Source organism: Macaca mulatta, chromosome 5 (assembly GCF_049350105.2).
Source record: "Macaca mulatta isolate MMU2019108-1 chromosome 5, T2T-MMU8v2.0, whole genome shotgun sequence".
Classification (NCBI taxonomy): Eukaryota; Metazoa; Chordata; class Mammalia; order Primates; family Cercopithecidae; genus Macaca; species Macaca mulatta.
Window position 1 is genome coordinate 193,246,326 of NC_133410.1, and position 18,515 is coordinate 193,264,840.

General features: G+C 47.7%; 1 protein-coding gene across 2 annotated transcripts in view; it reads right to left on the reverse strand.

The window, feature by feature from the left end:
* Positions 1–8,684, reverse strand: part of ACSL1 (acyl-CoA synthetase long chain family member 1) — a 73,998-nt gene extending 65,314 nt beyond the window's left edge. For both annotated transcript variants that reach the window (XM_028848938.2, XM_028848931.2), the window contains exon 1: positions 8,532–8,684. The gene's annotated coding sequence lies outside the window, so the exon portion shown is untranslated. The remainder of the gene's footprint in view (positions 1–8,531) is intronic.
* Positions 8,685–18,515: the final 9,831 nt, after the last annotated feature.

Here is an 18,515-nt window from a genome sequence, read left to right on the forward strand (position 1 = left end):
ACAGAGACTTGAGGCTGAGACCCATGCCAGGCTCCAGTACTGGCCTCCTCTGAAGGTCTGTCCTGGAAACCCTGAAGCTTCAGCCCTGACCCCAAGGACAAGGATCTTCACCCTGCCTGAACTCCAGGGAGGTCTTGGCATCAGCAAAATTTGCCTCTGACTCACGTCAGAAGAGAAAAGCACAGACTGGCTGTCTTCAGAGTCTAATGTGAGAGTCTGGACTGCTTAGCCACCCCCTCGAGAACTCAGTTCCGTCCACTGTGAGGTGCCTGGCTGGGACGCTTGACAGACAAGGCCCCCGCCAGCTACCCATCCTGGGATGCCTCAGAAACTTACCTGAGGCACAATGTAGGTAATTGTCCACCTATTACCTGTTCCTTGAAGGAACAATGAGCCATTTGACCATTTCACTAGTGGCACAGAAACAAGGGGCAATTTGAACGCAAGAATACCAGGTAAAGGAAGACTACAGTAGAGTTATGTAACATTAGCTGGGACTCAACACCAATCTCCTCCCCTCCCACACCCTGCAAAGACCACAGCCACCTGCTTCTCCACCACAACTCAAACTACACGGAAAGAAACACCTCAGACGTACTCTGAAACACAAACTTCACCCAGTGAAAGCACAGACTTAGGTCTAGAGACTTTCAGTGCCTTGATCTTAGCTATAAGATCTAAGTTTTGCACAGGATCAGAATAGACAAACCTGGAACATGACAATGTATACTCTTGTTAGGGACCACCTTCTATGGGACATCTGACCATTGGAACCTGCCCTACACTCAATCCATCATCAGATAATCATACATGCTTACTAGTGGTAAGGCCCTGTATTAAATGCTGCTGAAAACACAGAAATGACAGTGACTAGGTCTCCCATGTGCCCAGAGCTTAGAGTGTGGCTGGGGTGCCGGTCTGTGAAAGCCAGATATGTGCTCATGAAAAGATGCACGTGGGACAGAGGCTGGGATGCTCGTCAAAATATTTAATACCCAGTATAGCCAGGCACCAACCAGTCAGGAAAGACACAGGCCAGGGCACCAGAACAGGGCTCCAAAGCTCCTCTGCTGCCCCATGTATGAACCCTTTAGTTTCCATATTAAGGGTGGGGCACTAGGGTAGCAGCTGTTCTCTAGCCAGGATGGGAGCGTTTCGATATTTTAACCACTAGCGTGGTCGCTGGTGCCTCCCCAGCTGAACGACAGTGAGCGCAGCTGAGGAAGGGGAGAGTCACTCCAGGAAAAGTGTCTCTGAGGAGCAGGGCTCTGTGGGACAAGGAATGGCATTCCAAACAGGCCGAGGTGGGCATTGTACCATTTAGATGTACTTTTATTTTTGAAGACAGATTCTCACTCTATACCCCAGGCTGGAGTGCAGTGGCGCTATCTCAGCTTACTGCAACCTCCGCCTCCGAGGCTCAAGAGGTTCTCCTGCCTCAGCCTCCTGAGCAGTTGGGATTACAGGTGCCTGCCACCACACCCGGTTAATTTTTGTATTTTTAGTAGAGACAGGGTTTCACCATGTTGTCCAGGCTGCTCTCAAACTCCTGACCTCAGGTGATCCGCCTGCCTTGGCCTCCCAAAGTGCTAGGATTACAGGCGTGAGCCACCACACCCAGCCTAGATGTACTCAACACAAACTTTATCCCAGCAAAAACACAGGCTTGAGTCTAGAGACTTTTAGGGTCTCGAATCTTAGCTGTAAGATCAAAGACACCATCGGACCAGGACATAGGAAGGTCAGTCGGGCAGATGACAGCACCCAGGTACAGTGTCTTGGGTACACAGACCCATTAACCCCGTGCCACCAGAGTCTGCTTTCTAGAAGCCTCAGGATGTGGTGGTTTGGAGAAGCGTGGAGACAGCAGGTAAGAACCAAGCTGCAGAAGCCCTGACAGGTAAGGTAAACAAACACCCGGGTCCTTACAGAGGGGGGCCTGGAAGGCTTCCGCTCAGGAGGGATTTGATCAGAGCCGTGATTTAGAAAAAGCAACCATTCCCCTCTGCACCCTGCCCCCCCTTCTAACAAAGGCCTTCACTGTTTAAACTGGAGGTGACAATTCTGGACCAGGATGGCAATACTGAGAAGGCAAGGAGAAAATGCATGTGCGTTGGGCAATACTGCAGAGAGTAGGTCAGAATAAGCAGAACTGCTGGCTGACTGGACTTCAGGGCAGAAATCAAGGGCAACACCAAGGTTCAGCCATTCTTTGAACAGGCACAGGATCCAGGAACAAACTCCACATGCGTGTATGGCCAGAGGGGCAGGCAGGTTGTGTCACCTTGGCCAAGTCACCCCCCTCCGAGCCCTGCAGTCACTGCACGGGTGCAATGAATAAGGTGGCTTATCTCAGTGTTGCTCTGAAGTCCCTCACAGGTGGCAAAGGGAGACAGAGGAAGCCCTTCAACCACTGCAGCCCTGCTTTTATGTATTTCATCTCTCAGGGTTCTGCCTAAAATCTCACTGGGAAAAAGAGATCCACAACCACTAGGCGATGCTGCTGTGCCTTCATACCCCGAGAAGTCCCAATTTTATTCTCGTCTGTTCAAAGTGTTGAATATGATCTAGAATGCGCTGAGAGATCAAAGTACCCCACGACACAGAGCAGAAAGCAAACCTATGGGTGCAGTGAGGCCAGTCTCCTACATTAGCGGACGCTGCTCCACCACTGCTCGGCCTGAGTCCTGTTCCCAGCTGAAACGTGCTCTCTTCCTCCAGCACACTGCATGCATTCACTGTGCGCCTCAATTGTTCTCCAGCCTTACAAGACCAATGTCCAGGGCAGGCAAAGCCTTTTATTTTTTAATTCTCTAGAAAGTCACAGCTACATAGCAAGTGATCTTACCACTCCCTGAGCCAAGCTGAATCAAAATGTGTGGTCTCTTTCAGCACTCTAGTGGTATAAAGAGATAATTCAAGGCAGACTATAAATGAGATGGGGGTAAAATCAAGGAGCAGCGACACCGAAGGAGACTCAGCTCTGTCCTTCCTGTCTTACTGCCAGGTGTATAACCTGGAACTTTCTTCCCTTTTTTTTTTTGAGACGGGAGGCTCACTCTGTCGCCCAGGCTGGAGTGCTGTGGCGCAATCTGGGCTCACTGCAGCCTCCGCCTCCTGGGTTCATGCAGTTCTCCTGCCTCAACCTCCTGAGTAGCTGAGACTACAGGCACGCGCCACCACGCCTGGTTAATTTTTGTTATTTTTAGTAGAGACGGGGTTTCACCATATTGGTCAGGTTGATCCACCCGCCTGGGCCTCCCAAAATGCTGGGATTACAGACGTGAGCCACCGCGCCTGGCCTAACCTGGAACTTTTTAGGCCCTCCTGGACTGAGAAACTTCTAGCTCTGGAGGGGCAGTAGAGTCAAGCAATTAGGAGCACAGACCCTGAAGCCAGACTGCCTAGGTTCAAATTCTGGTTTGAGCAACTTTATCTTTGCACCTGTTCCTTTATCTTGCGTACAGTAAGGCTAGCAGCAGGACTTACCTTACGGGGTTGCTGGGGGTACTAATGAGTTAACCCATCAGAAGCTTAGCAGCACCTGGCTCTGTCTGCTGCTATGGTCACTGCTTCGTTCCTAAACCTGGCTGTGTCCAGGCTGTGGCCACCACCTCGGTCAGCTACCACAGCCCTGCTTCGTGGCGGACACCTGGGCCCAGAAGGAGAAACTAGCTCCGGAAGCACTTTCTCATGACTCTGCTTAATAAAGGAATAAATAGTATTCAGAGTATTTCAGTCCTTCTAAGATGGACATTTCTCCCACAACAAACCTAAGGGGAAAGTGCCCATTTCTATAGCAGCCAAAGCTGTGCTAATGGACAGAGCCTACATTTATCAGAAGTCCCCTCCAGAATGAGGAAATGGTCTACAGGCAGGCCCCGTTTCCTCCTCTGATGCCCTAACTTCTTTCCATTTCTCTTTCCAAACCATGAAATCCCTATTTCAACCGCTTTTGACTGGAACACATGAACCCAAAAGTCCATCAAGCCTATTCATTAGTAAAAACACTTTTCAAATTATTGTTAATTTCAAGAGTTTTAAAGCAGAACATGCCCTATTTTTTAAAGACCTATTTAAACATATAACAAAGGTGGGTAAACTGTTCTGAAAAATATCCAGCAATAGGGGAGAAGCAACTAAATTATGGTCCATACAGCAAATAATGCAGTTGTCTTCAGAACTTAGTTTTTGAAGAATATGTAACGACGTGGAAAAAAGCCCACAATATAACTTAGGTGATTAAATTGTCAAAATTTTAATCTTTAATTAACAATATATGCTTAAAATTTGTTTATTGTATAGGGAAAAAAGACCGGAAGGAAATACAACAAAATGTTAATAGTATTTAATCTCTGGAAGAGCTTCATTTTTCCTATTTCCCAAATTTTTTCCAATAAGCGTTCATGACTCTTGAAATATGAAAAATGAATATAGCTTTTCTGTGGTAAGTGGTTTTGGTTTAGATATTAGACAGCTTTCAGAATTTTATTTAAACTTGAAGACCAGCAAATATTTCATAAAGAGAATCAGCCCAGGCACCTATATGGAACCACCAGTTTTGAGATTTTATGTTATTGTTTTTACCTTTTTTCTCTAGAGATGGGGTCTTGCTGTGTTGCCCAGGCTGGTCTTGAACTCCTGGCCTCAAGCAACAAGCTATTTGCCTCCAGATGATCATATCCTTCTAAGGCTGGCAGCAAAGGGTAGCAGGGCCCTTACTCACCTCCACTTAAGTTTTTGTCCAAGGGTGACACCCTTGAAGCCAGCCACACTTCAAGGAGTCTCCAGTATTTCACCCACCCCTCTAGATTCCTCAAAGGTCATAAGCGAATGAATACTGTGTTGTTTCTAACACAGTCAAGAAAGTGAAAGTGGGCTGGATGCAGTGCCTCACGCCTGTAGTCCTAGCACTTTGGGGAGGCCAAGGAGGGCAAATCGCTTGAGCCCAGGAGTTCGAGACAAGCCTGGACAATACGGTAAAACCGCTTCACCACCACCCCAACAAAAAAAAACAATTATTTGGGCATGGTGGTGTGCGCCTGTACTCTAAGCTACTGGAGAGGCTGAGGTGGGAAGATCAACTGAGCCCAGGGAGGTGGAGGCTGCAGTGAGCCATGATTGTGCCTGTACTCCAACCTGGGCGACAGAGTAAGACCTTATCTGGGAGAAAAGAAAAAAAAAGAAAGCGAAAATGTCATGATGTAGAAAATGAACATCACTCAGATTATGTCATAGTTTTCTCTTCTTGCCGTTATATACAACCCAAGGCTTGCCACAAACTGAAATTTCTTATGCATTGACATTCAGCATTTGATGTAAAATGACAATCTTAGAGTTGCTGCCACAAACCCTGGTAAAACTGCCCCTGCCTTCTCTAGTTCACTAAGTTCAGCTACTCCTTCAGGGCTTGTGCTCCTTTAAAACTTTTCAGAAGCCCCTTGAAGTACCAGCATGTTGAAACTCAAACTCAACTCCCTGCAGCTTCAGATCAGCGCTGGCCACTGAGAATTCTTCTCCAGGCCCCAGTGTCGAAGGCACTTTTGACCGTCATGCGTTTGTCTGACGACCAAGTTGGACTGCCAGCCTTCACTAAGAACTCCAGCACCTTTATCTACCTCCTGTCAGATCACTGCCTGTCAGAGACTGAGGCCTAAAAAGGCTTTAGGATACCAACAGCTTTGAGCTGCCTTAAAGGAAATTCTTCTCTATTTTGTAGTACAGGAGTCTCATGCATTGCATCATCCAAACAAGACTGTCCACAAAACATTACTAATGGATTCTAATTTAACAGAGTTCGGTTATGAGAGACAGTAAACACAAATGGGCACGTTTTAAATGGCAAACTTACACAATAAATTCAATTGATCTTAAAAACGAAACATTCCTCTAAGGTTACTGACTATAAATATCTACAAATTACTATTCCTACAGTCTTGCTATTTCCAGAAAAGTGAAACTGGAAGGGAGAGAGGAGGAGAAATACCCAGCTCTAATGACAAGACAACCTCATCTTTTCTCAAAAGCCTCCCCAAACACACAACCATTTTCCACAAAACAGTTACATCAAAAAAGATGTAGCAAGACCTAGACATTAAGCATGCTAGAAGGCAGGGACAGTTTTACCAGTGTTTGTGGCAGCAACTCTGAGATAGTCATTTTACATCAAATGCCGAACGTCAATGCATAAGAAATTTGAGTTTGTGGTAAGCCCTGGGTTATACATAATGCCAAGAAGAGAAAACTATCACATAATCTGAATTATATTCACTTTTCTGCATACACCACAGCATGCTGGTACACTTCCAGTTAGCCTAAACTTCACCCAAAAGTAGAGGTGGCTATGAAAACTCTACCTGTATGGTATAAACAGACACCTGTCCCTACATGCGTGAGTCACATGTATCTACCTCCCAAATACCAAAAACTTAACAGCTCAGATTTCTTTTTGGTCAGGCTGCCTGCAATAATAATAAAAATACTGCAAAAATAGGAACAACAGAGACAGGAAGGAAATATGTCAAAATGCTTAAAATTGTGGGGGAAGAGTATTTTTTTTTTTGTCTTTGGACAGAGTCCTGCTCTGTCCCCAGTCTGGAGCGCAGTGGCGGGATCTTAGCTCATCACAACTTCTGCCTCCCGAATTCAAGCGATTCTTCTGCCTCAGCCTCCCGAGTAGCTGGGATTACAGGCGCGTGCCACCACGCCTGGCTAATCATTTATATTTTTAGTAGAGATAGGGTTTCTCCATGTTGGTCAGGCTGGTCTTGAACTCCTGACCTCAAGTGATCTGCCCGCCTTGGCCTCCCAAAGTGCTGGGATTACAGTGAGCCACCGCACCCGTCTGGGTAATTTTTTTTTTCAAGTATTCTGTTTACAGTAAATTCAGAAAACGAAGTCTTTAATATGTCTATTATTTTAAAGTGAAGAGGTATAAGGTGTGCTGCTAACAAGTTTATTTTTCTAGTCACAGTATTTGGACTCATGAAATATTTTAGTCTAATGCAGTTTGTTCACAAACTGGAAGGGAGAGAGGAGGAGAAATACCCAGCTCTAACGACAAGACAACCTTATCTTTTCTCAAAAGCCTCCCCAAACACACAACCATTTTCCACAAAACAGTTACATCAAAAAAGATATAGCAAGACGTAGACATGAAGCATGCTAGAAGGTAGGGACAGTTTTACCAGTGTTTGTGGCAGCAACTCTGAGACAGTCTGAGGGGGCCTCAGACTAGGTAGGTGTTTTCCGAGTTGAGTCAGAACAAGAAAGTAAGTCTCCCAAGACCCGGTCCTTTTCCACTATATGGCACTGCACTGTCTAGCTCCAACCTGATGGCGAGCAATGGTTCCTTAAACAGCTCCATCTTCTCAAGCCTACGCAGCACACACCTACAACTCAAACTTTACGTTTTAGCCAACCTAACCTTCCCACATGCACTTGAAAAAAAAAAAAAAAGAATCAACCAGAAGTTTTTGATTTTTTTGCTGGCATGAGGCCAATAACTGTTTTCCATGGGACAATCACAGGTTAAATTGTGAAATGTGTGGCAGAACCTGCAAGATTTAACCAGTTTCTCTCAAAGCTAATCAAAAGCCAAGAAATAATAAAAGGCAGGGAGGGCAGTGAGAGTCGCGGGACTTCAGATACTCCTGCACCAAGAAGCTTAAAAGTCTTAGCCAGGGCACTAGAGGACGCTTTTAGAATGGTCACTCTTAACTACGCTCCATAACCTTGAAATTGGACGGAGTGGGGAAGGGGTTTCCACACTCTCACACGCACTGACTGGGGGAACGCCTGTCCCCAGACTCGAATCCACGTGTCCATTCAAGTCATCTACCGCCACTCTCTGTCTACGCTGCCAGGTGACAGACGTTATCTTTGCTTCTCAATTTCAAAAAATGCCAGCACGCCTTAGATCAATGCTCCACGGTCAAGTGCAGGGGCCACGGGCACTCCTCTGGAGACACTGCGAGAATGTCGGCAACTGGCAGCGGCCTCTGAGCTGCCTGTGGGCCTCGTGCCGGCGCGCGGCGTGGGGCCGGCATCTCAGCGGGCGCGGGTGCAGTCCCGCCCCACGCGCGGTCCGAACGCCCGCGAACCCGGTCTCTGGGGCAGGCAGGGGCCGCGGCCGAGAGAAACGTCAGCGGTCTGGCGGGGCCACCTCCTCCCAACCGAAGCGCGGCGTCCGGCCGCTCCGCCGGGCCGGTCCCCGCCGCCGCACACACAGGGGTCGGTACCGCGCGCATCCCCCGCCGCGCACAAGCCCCGCGCCCGCGCCGCCCGCGGCTCAGACACAGGAAGCCGCGGCGGCACGGGCGCCCTGGAGGCCTCCGGCTGCCGAGGGAAGCGGGGCCGCGGCAGGAGGCCGGAAAGGCGGCGCGGCCCCACGAGCCTGAGGCGGCTCACGCGCCTCCGCGGCGGCCGCTGCTCCGGGCTCGGCCCTGAAGGGCAACCTCAGCCCGCGCCTCGGCCGGGGCCCAGGCACCGCCGCAGGAGCAGGCGCGGCTCCGCACGGCGGGCGCACTCACCTCCTCCGTGGACCGGCCGCTCCGCCGCCGGCTGTCACCGCAGCCCACTCCCTGCCCCGCGCCGGCTCTGGATGCTATTTAAGGCGCCGCTGGCGCCGCCGCCTCTGCCTGCTAGTTGCGCCCCCGCCACCGCCGCGGTTGAGCCAGGATGCTCCTGGTGCGCTCGCCGCGCCGGCCCCGCCCTCCCGCGGCCCCGCCCCCCAGAGGCCCCGCCCCATCCGCAGGCCCCCGCCCCCCGCAGGCCCCGCCCCGCCGCGCGCCCGGCCGCCCTCCAGTCTGGGTGCGCGTGGCTGGCGGATGGCAGGCGGGGGAGAGGCGGCGGCGGGCGAACGCAGCTGGAGTCGCCCGGACTGCCTGGGATTTCATAATGAATCTGAGGAAGGACAAAGGGTACATTGGACCGCCTCACCTCAGAGGCCCTGGGCCCTGCGATGCCCGAGGGGCGGGCGGCGCCCTCCGGATCCTGCACCCTCAGCCCGTGCCCCGCTGGCCTCCTGGCAGGCCGGGCTTCTGCTGCGAGGGCCCTGGCGGCAAGGGCCTTCCTCTCCGTTTTTGCTTGACACCGACTTGCGCGGCCGCTTTGAGCCCTTTTTCACCGCGGCCCCACAGGGCTTCGCCACGCTGCCTGGCCGGAAGACCTTTTCTGTCTGGTGTCTGCAGAGCCTGAGGTGGGCAGCGCCTGCAGCTCACACCAGTGCAGGGGAGCTGAGGGACGACTGCGCGCTGCACCAGGGCGGCCACCTGCTGTGCGGTTCTCAGGGCTTCCGCGTCCCTGCCATGCCCGTCTGGGGGCTTCAGAAGCCAACACGATGGTTTTCGGGCTCACATTCCAAAGGCTACTCTTCCTTGTAGCACCTGGGACCGACCAGGAACCTCAACTTCTAACAACAGTGGTCCCGGTTACCGTGGGGTTTGCGCCCAGCGTTGGCTGGCGGGCCGTTTGAAGAATGATTGTTGTCATAAAGGCCTTTGATAATAACAGATACTGTTTACCCAGTGCTTGATGCGAGGCACTGCTACAAACATTGCATACACATTATTCTATTTAATCTTCATAATCCGGTGGGGTAGGTGCTGTCATTACTGTCCTTTCACCAAAGAGGAAGCGGGGCACAGAGGTTGAATGCTAGTGAGGGCAGTACCACACTTGGCACTTAGGTCGCTCCCAGAGTGTGGGCACAACCACCACAGGACTATGCCTGGGCTGCAGGCCGGGGAAACTGACCATGGGTTCGCCCCAGGCCTCAGGCACCCTGCAGTTCACTCCCACAAATATCTGAAGGACTTTCCCTGGGTCTCTCCCACAATGTGCTGGGCGCAGCGGTGCAGTGGGGTGAGGGCAACGCACACACCAGCAACCTCTCTGGCAGCTCAGTTCTTCTAGATCTAGAAAAAATGGACTCCACGTTCGTTTTCACTGCTTCCCACTTGGCTAATCCCTGGTTTTTCTGTCCAGATCTCGCCTCCCCACCCATGATTTTGTCATCTTTGCCTCTCCTTTTTCATCTTACTTCTGCAACCAGTCCCTCAGCCCCAGAGCCTCTGCAGGCACCTCCCAAGTTCTGTGGTCTATTTTTTTCAAGGGCTGCTGGAACAAAGTACCACACACTAAGTGGCTTCAACAATCGAAATGGTATGGTCTTTCCTGGTTCTGGAGACTAGAAGTACAAAATCACGGCGAGGGCAGGGCTGGCTGCCTTTGAGGGTCATGAAGAGCATCTGTGCCAGGCCTCTCTGGCTTGCAGATGTCCATCTTCTCCCTATGTCTCCTCACACCATCTTCCCTGTGGTGTGTGTGTGTGCAAATTCCCCCTTTCTATAAGGACACCAGTCATACTGGACGAGGGCCCATCCTAATTGCCTCATTTTAACTTGATGACCTCTGTAATCAAGAGATAATCTCCAAGTAAGGTCCCATTCTAAGATACCTGAACAGCCAGGCACGGTGGCTCACACCTGTAATCCCAGCACTCCGCGAGGCCGAGGCAGGCAGATCAACTGAGGTCAGGAGCTCAAGACCAGCCTGGCCAACATGGTGAAACCCAGTCTCTATTAAAAATGCAAAAATTAGCGGGGTGTGCTGGCGCATACCTGTAGTCCCAGCTACTCAGGAGGCTGAGGCAGAAGAATTGTTTGAACCCAGGGAGGTGGAGGCTGCTGTGAGCCAGTCAAAATTGCGCCACTGCACTCCAGCCTGGGAGACAGAGCAAGACTGTCTCAAAACAAACAAACAAACAAACAAACAACAACAACAACAACAAAACCCTGAACATGTGAACTTGGGGAATGTGGAGGGGACAATTCAACCTGTAACAAGTCGGTCATCTCTGGTTGTCTCACCTTATCTCTTCTCCTCAAGACGCTTTACTCTTAAACCGGGTGCCTCTCCCTGGGCTCTAGCCCTTAATGCAGCTGATTTCCAACTCAAGGGTGGGAAAGGCACACAACCCAGAATCAGACCTGAGTTCGCACTCCTTCTGGCAAGAACTTCTATGTGACGTTGGGAAGCACCTTCATTCCTTAGAACCTAGATTTCTCCTCAGGATATAAGGGGGCTGGGCTAAATAATCTTTTAGGTCTCTTTCAGAACAAACACTTAAAAAAAAAAAAAACTTTTTGAGTCTAATCACTCCAAAAAGTTTTACAATGTGCGGGGTTGTCTTGTGGCCTTGAGTAAAGACTTTGATGGGAAGCAGTATTGCATAGTGGTTAAGAACACAGGCTTTGGGGTCAGTGAATCTGCATCAAGCCTCATTGCATCCTCCTTAAATAAGGAATAATGCCTACCTCAGACAGGTGTCATAGGATTGACAACCATGCCCTTGGTGTTCTCATTAAATGAAGATTCCAGACTCTATATTTGGGAGTTTGTGACTTAGGTAAAAAAAAAACAGGTTTTGTTTTGTTTTGTTTTGTTTTGTTTTGTTTTGTTTGAGATGAAGTCTCGCCCTGTCACCCAGGCTGGAGTGCAGTGGCGCAATCTCAGCTCACTGCAAGCTCCGCCTCCCGGGTTCACGCCATTCTCCTGCCTCAGCCTCCTGAGTAGCTGGGACTACAGGCGCCCACCACCACGCCCAGCTAGTTTTTTGTATTTTTAGTAAAGACGGGGTTTCACCGGGTTAGCCAGGATGGTCTCAATCTTCTGACCTCGTGATCCACCTGCCTCACCCTCCCAAAGTGCTGGGATTACAGATATGAGCCACCGTGCCTGGCCTTTTTTTTTTTTTTAAATGAAGGACATAAACTTTTTTTTTTTTTTTTTTTAATTAGGCCAGGTGTGGTAGCTCACACCTGTAATCCTAGCACTCTGGGAGGCAAAAGCAGGAGGATTGCTTGAGTCCAGGAATTCAAGACCAGCCTAAGCAACATAGTGAGACCCTGTCTCTAAGAAAAAGTTTTTAAAAATTGTATCACAGTGATCACAATGACCACTATTCACATCATAATGGCTTTTCTTTTGGCTATTGATGCTGCAGTGTTTTTGTATACTGAAATATGTCAGTGGGACCAGCAACATTAAAGAATAAAGATCCTGGATGAAAATAAACACTAGTAATCCTGGTGTCCTCTCCAATAGAATTAAACTTATGAATCAGTAGTATTATAATGCTATGTAGTTATGAGGAATGGAATTCTTTTAGAAGTAGGCAGCATGAATCTATACTTCCTTGTACTTACTTCTTTAAGAAATCAGTCTTAACCCTCCTTTCTACTTTCTTGTCTTTTCAAACATCTCTCTAGCCAAGAAAATAAGAGCCAATTGGATATTATAGTGGTGCAAATTTCCTAGTGGAAATTTGAGTCTTTTTTTGGTTGCTCCTGCTCTTGTTACATTTTGGCCTGATTAAAATGTTGTGGCTAGTTCTGGCTAGATTCACATTGATATCTGCCTACCACTGATTGATCAATCTCCTAGAGAAGCTAAAGAGAGTTGGGTTGGGTGCAGTGGCACATGCCTGTAATCCCAGCGTGTTGGGAGGCCAAGGTCAGCGGATCACTTCAGCCCAGGAGTTCGAGACCAGTGTGAGCAACATGGCGAGATCCTGTCTCTACAAAAAACACAAAAATTAGCCCAGCATAGTGGTGTGCACCTGTAGCCTGTAGTCCCAGCTACATGGGAGGCTGAGGTGGGAGGATCTCTTGAACCCAGGAGGTCGAGACTGCAGTGAACCGTGATTGCACCATTGCACTTTGGCATGGGCAACAGAGCAAGACCATGTCAACACAAAGAAAGAAAAAAGAAAAAAAGAATCAAAGTCTTTCTGGGACAAGCTGATGAGCAGGTTTACAGTGGTCTTGTCTCAAAAGTTCCCACTTGTGATTAGGAACCTAGGAAGTTGTAATTATTTTTAATCTTCTGTGTCTATTGCTTTTGGGCATGGCTATCTGAAGTACAGCCACATCAATTAATAATGGCCGATGTGCTTTTAATTAGAGAGCCAATTACCAGCCAATTTGGTAATTGGCTGGTTAAAGGAAGATTGGCATCAGTAATTGAGTGCTTGTTGTTCAATCCATTTTGGGGCTGCAACTCTATTAGGCGTACATCCATGCCCCCATGAAACTGTAAGGGCCTGGAAGGAGGCAGTGTGTCCCGTGAATCCTCATGAACCATCCCAGTCTTTCTTACTCCCCTGCAAGTCCTCTGCATTTACATAGAGTAGGTATTCAATTGTTGAGTTGGACACATTTTTCTAACTACTCAGATGTGATCAACGTCAACCAAGGGTAGACCCATGTTCGGAGCCTTAAACTTACACAATTTAGGGAAACTCTTTAAGAAAATTACAAATACAAAGTTGGATATGAAAGTGAATGTTTCCTTCAGAATTAGAACAGAAATCACAGTAAAATACAAATTTTAAAAGTTTGGGCTTTCTTGGGCCTCCAGCAGTAAGGAAGGAAAAAAATGTTGCCTACATACATAATTGCAATCATAAATTTCACAAAATCCAGAAAAAATAACCAAAAAATTTTATTAATTATTTTTTCCTACCATTCTAATAAGTTTTTTTCCTATGTTTTGGGCTGCATACTCTTGAATGTTTTCTTCATGCAACATTTCAAATACACTTGACAAAACAGCTTTTGATTTATAGAAAAATTGCCAAGTTCCATAAACCCCCCCACCCAATTTCCACTGATTAACATCTTAGATTAACATTTGTGATGATGATTGAGCCAATAATGGCACATTATTATAACCAAAGCCCATCCATTGTTCAGATTTCATCTGTTTTTACCCAGTGTCCTTTTTCTGTCCCAGGATCCCAACCAGGATATGGCATTGCATTGGATCCCAGCCAGGATATGGCACTGCATTTACTCATCATGCCTCCTTAGGTTCCTCTCGGCTGTGACAGTTTCTCAGAGTATCCTTGTTTTTTAGGACCTTGACAGTTTTGAGGCATACTGGTGAGTGTTTTGTAAAACATACTTCTGTTGGGAGTTTTCTCATGTTTTTCTCATGATTAGACTGGGGCTATAGGTTTTTGGGAGGAAGGCCATGTGACATTTTTATAATATAATTTTCTACAGGAAGGAAATTTGGACTTTACCGTGATTGATGGGCTTTTCTTACATTGTTAGTTTTGACTCAAAATCAAAACTATGTTGATGAGTACCAAGTTCATTGCTTTTCGTTTTAAATGCCTGCTGATTGGAAGAATTTTCAGTGGTAAACCTACCGGCTATGTCCATTTCACTCCGTGTTTCTCTTCCCCTGCCCATGCCCTAAGATGCCTTAGGAGAGGGGAGATATGACCTCTGACCTTGAACCTCCTGCCAGGATGCTAGATAAGTTGACGGAGAGGATGGAGAAGTATCCCTGAAGGCATTCCTGTGCAGAGAAAGCTAGAGCTATACGAGCAAGTCACTGTGAATTCCATAACTACGTCTCCCCAGACCCAAAGAAATGTATGTCCAGCTCCAGCTCCTCTTAGTTGGGTTCCAAAGATGACCTTGGCCACTTCAGCACCATCATGGGATGAGGTGGTGACAGAAGAGACTTGGCATAGAGTGCACCAACTGTGCTATGTGCTGCATCAGCTGATTGCAGCTATGTGGTCTTACTTTTGCAAATTCTGTGGAAACGTTTATCCAAGTGACTAGGTTGCCAGAGCCCCTCCCAAGGTCTCACAAGGGGCTTCTATAAGTGAGAAGCCCTAAAAATTAAGCTATATGAGCCTCGCAATATATCTACTCGTTGGCAATGCTTTTTGCACTGTTATTGTGCCACTGCTTGGATTTGATGGTACAACTCTCCTGGGCTTCAGCAGTAGTGAAGAAGAGGCCTTTCCACCAGGCAGACACTGTTCTAACACTACTGATAATTATCACATGGTCTTCAGTGGCCCTGATGAAGCCATAGTCCCTTTCTCCACAACCCTTTTAGTTTTAGCATGCACTTGATCCACCGGCTTCATCCACTCCATGAGGGAGAACGATCCACAGCTGCTTAGGCCACAGCTGCCCAGCGTTTCCCCTCTCTTTTCTGGGTCAGAGGCCTCCAGCTCTCCCAGACTCACTGCTCAGGCCCTCTCCCGGCATTGCAGTTCTGCCCCAACACACAGCTGACAAACCAGGGCTTCCAGACCCCACCCTGCATCCCCACAGCACTCTATTTTTTTTTTTTTTTTTTTTGCTTCTGGAAGTGATATGAAGATTGTATGTAGTCAATGTCAAAAAGAAATGATAATTACTTCACCTTTCTCACTCAACTGGCCACTTATTCCCAACCAGTAAAATTCAACCTCTGCAAGGGTTTCTAAAGCATGCTTCATAACCCGACCCTGCTTTCCCCACCGACAAGTTCTTGTCATTTTCCTCTCCAGCTATCTGTAGGTCAAGAGTCAAAAGTCTGGAGTCACACTGCTTGGATCCAATTCCACTACTTATTAGTTCAGACCCAAGGCAAGCAACCGTCAAATCCCTATCTTTCTTATCTGCTGAGTGAATATTATACTTTGTATTGCATCAAATCTAAATCACCAATTGTAAGATGCACCATTAATTTATGTAGCCTTGATAAAGAAAAGAATTTCTGCTGACTTTAATTGCAAAACAATGTCCATTGGAAGATGCACCCTCTATCAATTAGCTTTTGCTATATGACAAATCACACCAAAACTTAATGGCTTAACACCACAATCATTCATTAGCTCATCATTCTGTGGGTTGGCACTTGGGCTAGGTTCAGCTGGGTGGTTCCTCTGCTGGTCTCTCTTGGGCTCCATCCTGCAGCCACCAATAGTTGGTGATCAGCTGGGCCCAGGTGCTCTGGGATAGCCTCATTTACATGTTTGATGGTTGGCTATTTGCTGAGGCTCCTCAGTTCTTCACATGGCCGCCCTAGCAAGCTAGCTCAAGCATGTTCACATAGTGGTGTCAGGGCTCCAAGCACAGCAAAGGGGACAAGCCTCAGGGTATAAATGCTTTTCAAACCCCGTGCATCATGTTTGTGTGCTCGAATCCAGGCAATCTGGCTCTAGACCCTTGGCTCTTAACCTGCAGAGAGTTCTGTCTTGCTGGAGAGGGGAATTACAGCAGGGATGGGTTCTGTGGCTAAAGCAAGCCACATGACCAAATCAAGACTCAGTATGGGAAAGGACTACTGAAGCACATGAGTATGAGGAGGAGAATTTTGCTGGCTATTTTGCAATCTACCCACATCCTGACTGTGTACATAATAAAGTCTGAAGAAATTTGTACTAAGAGTGCACAAGTACTAAGAGTAGTAGTGTTTACCTCAAAGAGTTGAGTAGTAGTGCTCTGTGAGATAATGTCAGTAATATCACTTAGTACAGTGTTTGGCCCCTGGTGAATGTTCTGTACATACTATTACTATCACATTTGTGTCTGTGTTTCTTTCTACACTGGTAAATTCATGTTTATCCTCCCAAACCTGACTCAGACATCACTCTCCCTAGAACACACACACAGTTTGTTGCTCCCAGGGCTGTGCCGCCCTGTACTTTACACACATTGCCTTTGTTGTAGCAGGTTGTCCTTCTTGTGCTTCCGTGGGCCTGGTTTTGGGCTCTTTGGTAGCAGATATTCTGTGTCTAGACACTTTCCATCCCCAAGCCAGTACAGTGCCTGGCACTTGGTATGTGTTTATTTAATTGAAGTGACATATCACTTCCAACAGAACTGCTTCTCATTCCCCTGGGTATCATCCTCCTTTCCTCTGAGGGTGCTCCCACAGCACCCTGCCATCTTTCTAGTCTTGTCACACTGAACTGTGATGACTTGTTTGCTTAACATGCACACATAAAGAATTTTCCTTATTTCTTTATATTACACAGAGTTGCCCCAGTACCGTGACTAGTGGCAGCAGCAAATACTCTATAAATACCTGTTACATTTATGTATTTATTTATTTATGAGATTGAGTCTCACTCTGTCACCCAGGCTGGAGTGAAGTGGGGCAATCTCTGCTCACTGCAACCTCCACCTCCCAGTTCAAGTGATTCTCGTGCCTCAGCCTCCCGAGTACCTAGGATTACAGGCACCTGCCACCAGACCCGGCAAATTGTTGTATTTTTAATAGAGACAATGTTTCACCATGTTGGCTGGGCTGGTCTTGAACTCCTGACCTCAGGTGGTCCGCTCGTCTTGGCCTCCCAAAGTGCTGGGAATACAGGCATGAGCCACTGTGCCTGGCCAACACCTGTTAAATTTAGGAAACAGAGTTTTCTATCTCTGTCTTATGCCCAAGAAGGCCTATGGCCCAGAGATCCAGAGTAAAATTAGATTTAGCATTTAATCTATCAATAGCTGTTTCTTACTGCATCCCTAGGGTATGAACTCTGCTGGCTTTTCTCTCCTTTTTAGATCACAACCCAGTGACATCACCACAACAGAGAGAATCATTGCAGGTCTTATCCATGTCCCCGTGGTCTTTCGGACCCCTCACCCCCACCCCAACACACACACACACACATGCTCACAAACATCAGTATTTTAAGTTTATGTGAGTAGAGTATGTCTATAAATGCCATGGGCAGTGGATGGGACTTGGATCAGGTCATTTGTCACCCTATGATACCCTATGGAGGCAGGACCCCAGGACCCCATAGAGTTGGCATATTGGCTCAGAGGGATGTTGAAACTGTGAGTGGAACAACATACCACCATGCTCCACTTCCATTTGCATCCTCTACTTCTCTCCTGCAGCAGGCTGATGCCGGCCCAGAGCCTGCATACAGCCAGGAGCTCACATCTCAGCCTTTTGGAAGCCATGCACCACCATGGGAATGCAATGGAAGATACAGACCCTCCTAATAAACATTTCCCACATGCTTTCTATGGGTTCCCTGGGGTCCCCAGTTAAGAGCCCCTGGGGGAATAGAAAGGGCACTGGATTTGTAGTTGTAGAGATCTAAGTTCAAGGTCTGATTCTACCTCTTACTAATTCTGTGGCTGATCTCTCTGAGCCTCAATGTCTACATCTGAAAATGAGGTAAGGCCAGCACCGCAGGTTGTAAGGGACCTGCTATGTGATAGGTCCTCAGTTTTGTCTTCCCTGTCTCAGCCTCCTAGATGCGTGGTTACCATTTGCAAGTCCCTGGAGCTAATAGGTGGAAGTTTCATGCCAACTTCATGAAGACTTTCCTGAAGAGGTCTTCATGCACTCACGTGAAACCATTTACTGAGCATTTATTATGTGCTAGCCACAGTGGCAGGTGCTGGAATACGCAAGTGTGTGTTTATACCTGACTGTGAAAGGATACAGAGTTGAACATAATGTGAGACCTCATGGAGCTCACAGTATGATGACCTAGTACCCATCTATCCACAGAATGCAATTTGCCTAAAACTTTTAGCATAAAATGTTTTACCTGATTAACCCACTAAAAAGACATTTCATTATTGATACCGCCAGCATTTTGGCTATGGGATCAAAGTCTGGCCTATGTTTGACACCCATATATCTCTGTGAAAACACATTCTCTTCCTTGAGTCTGTTAAATTCAATGCCAA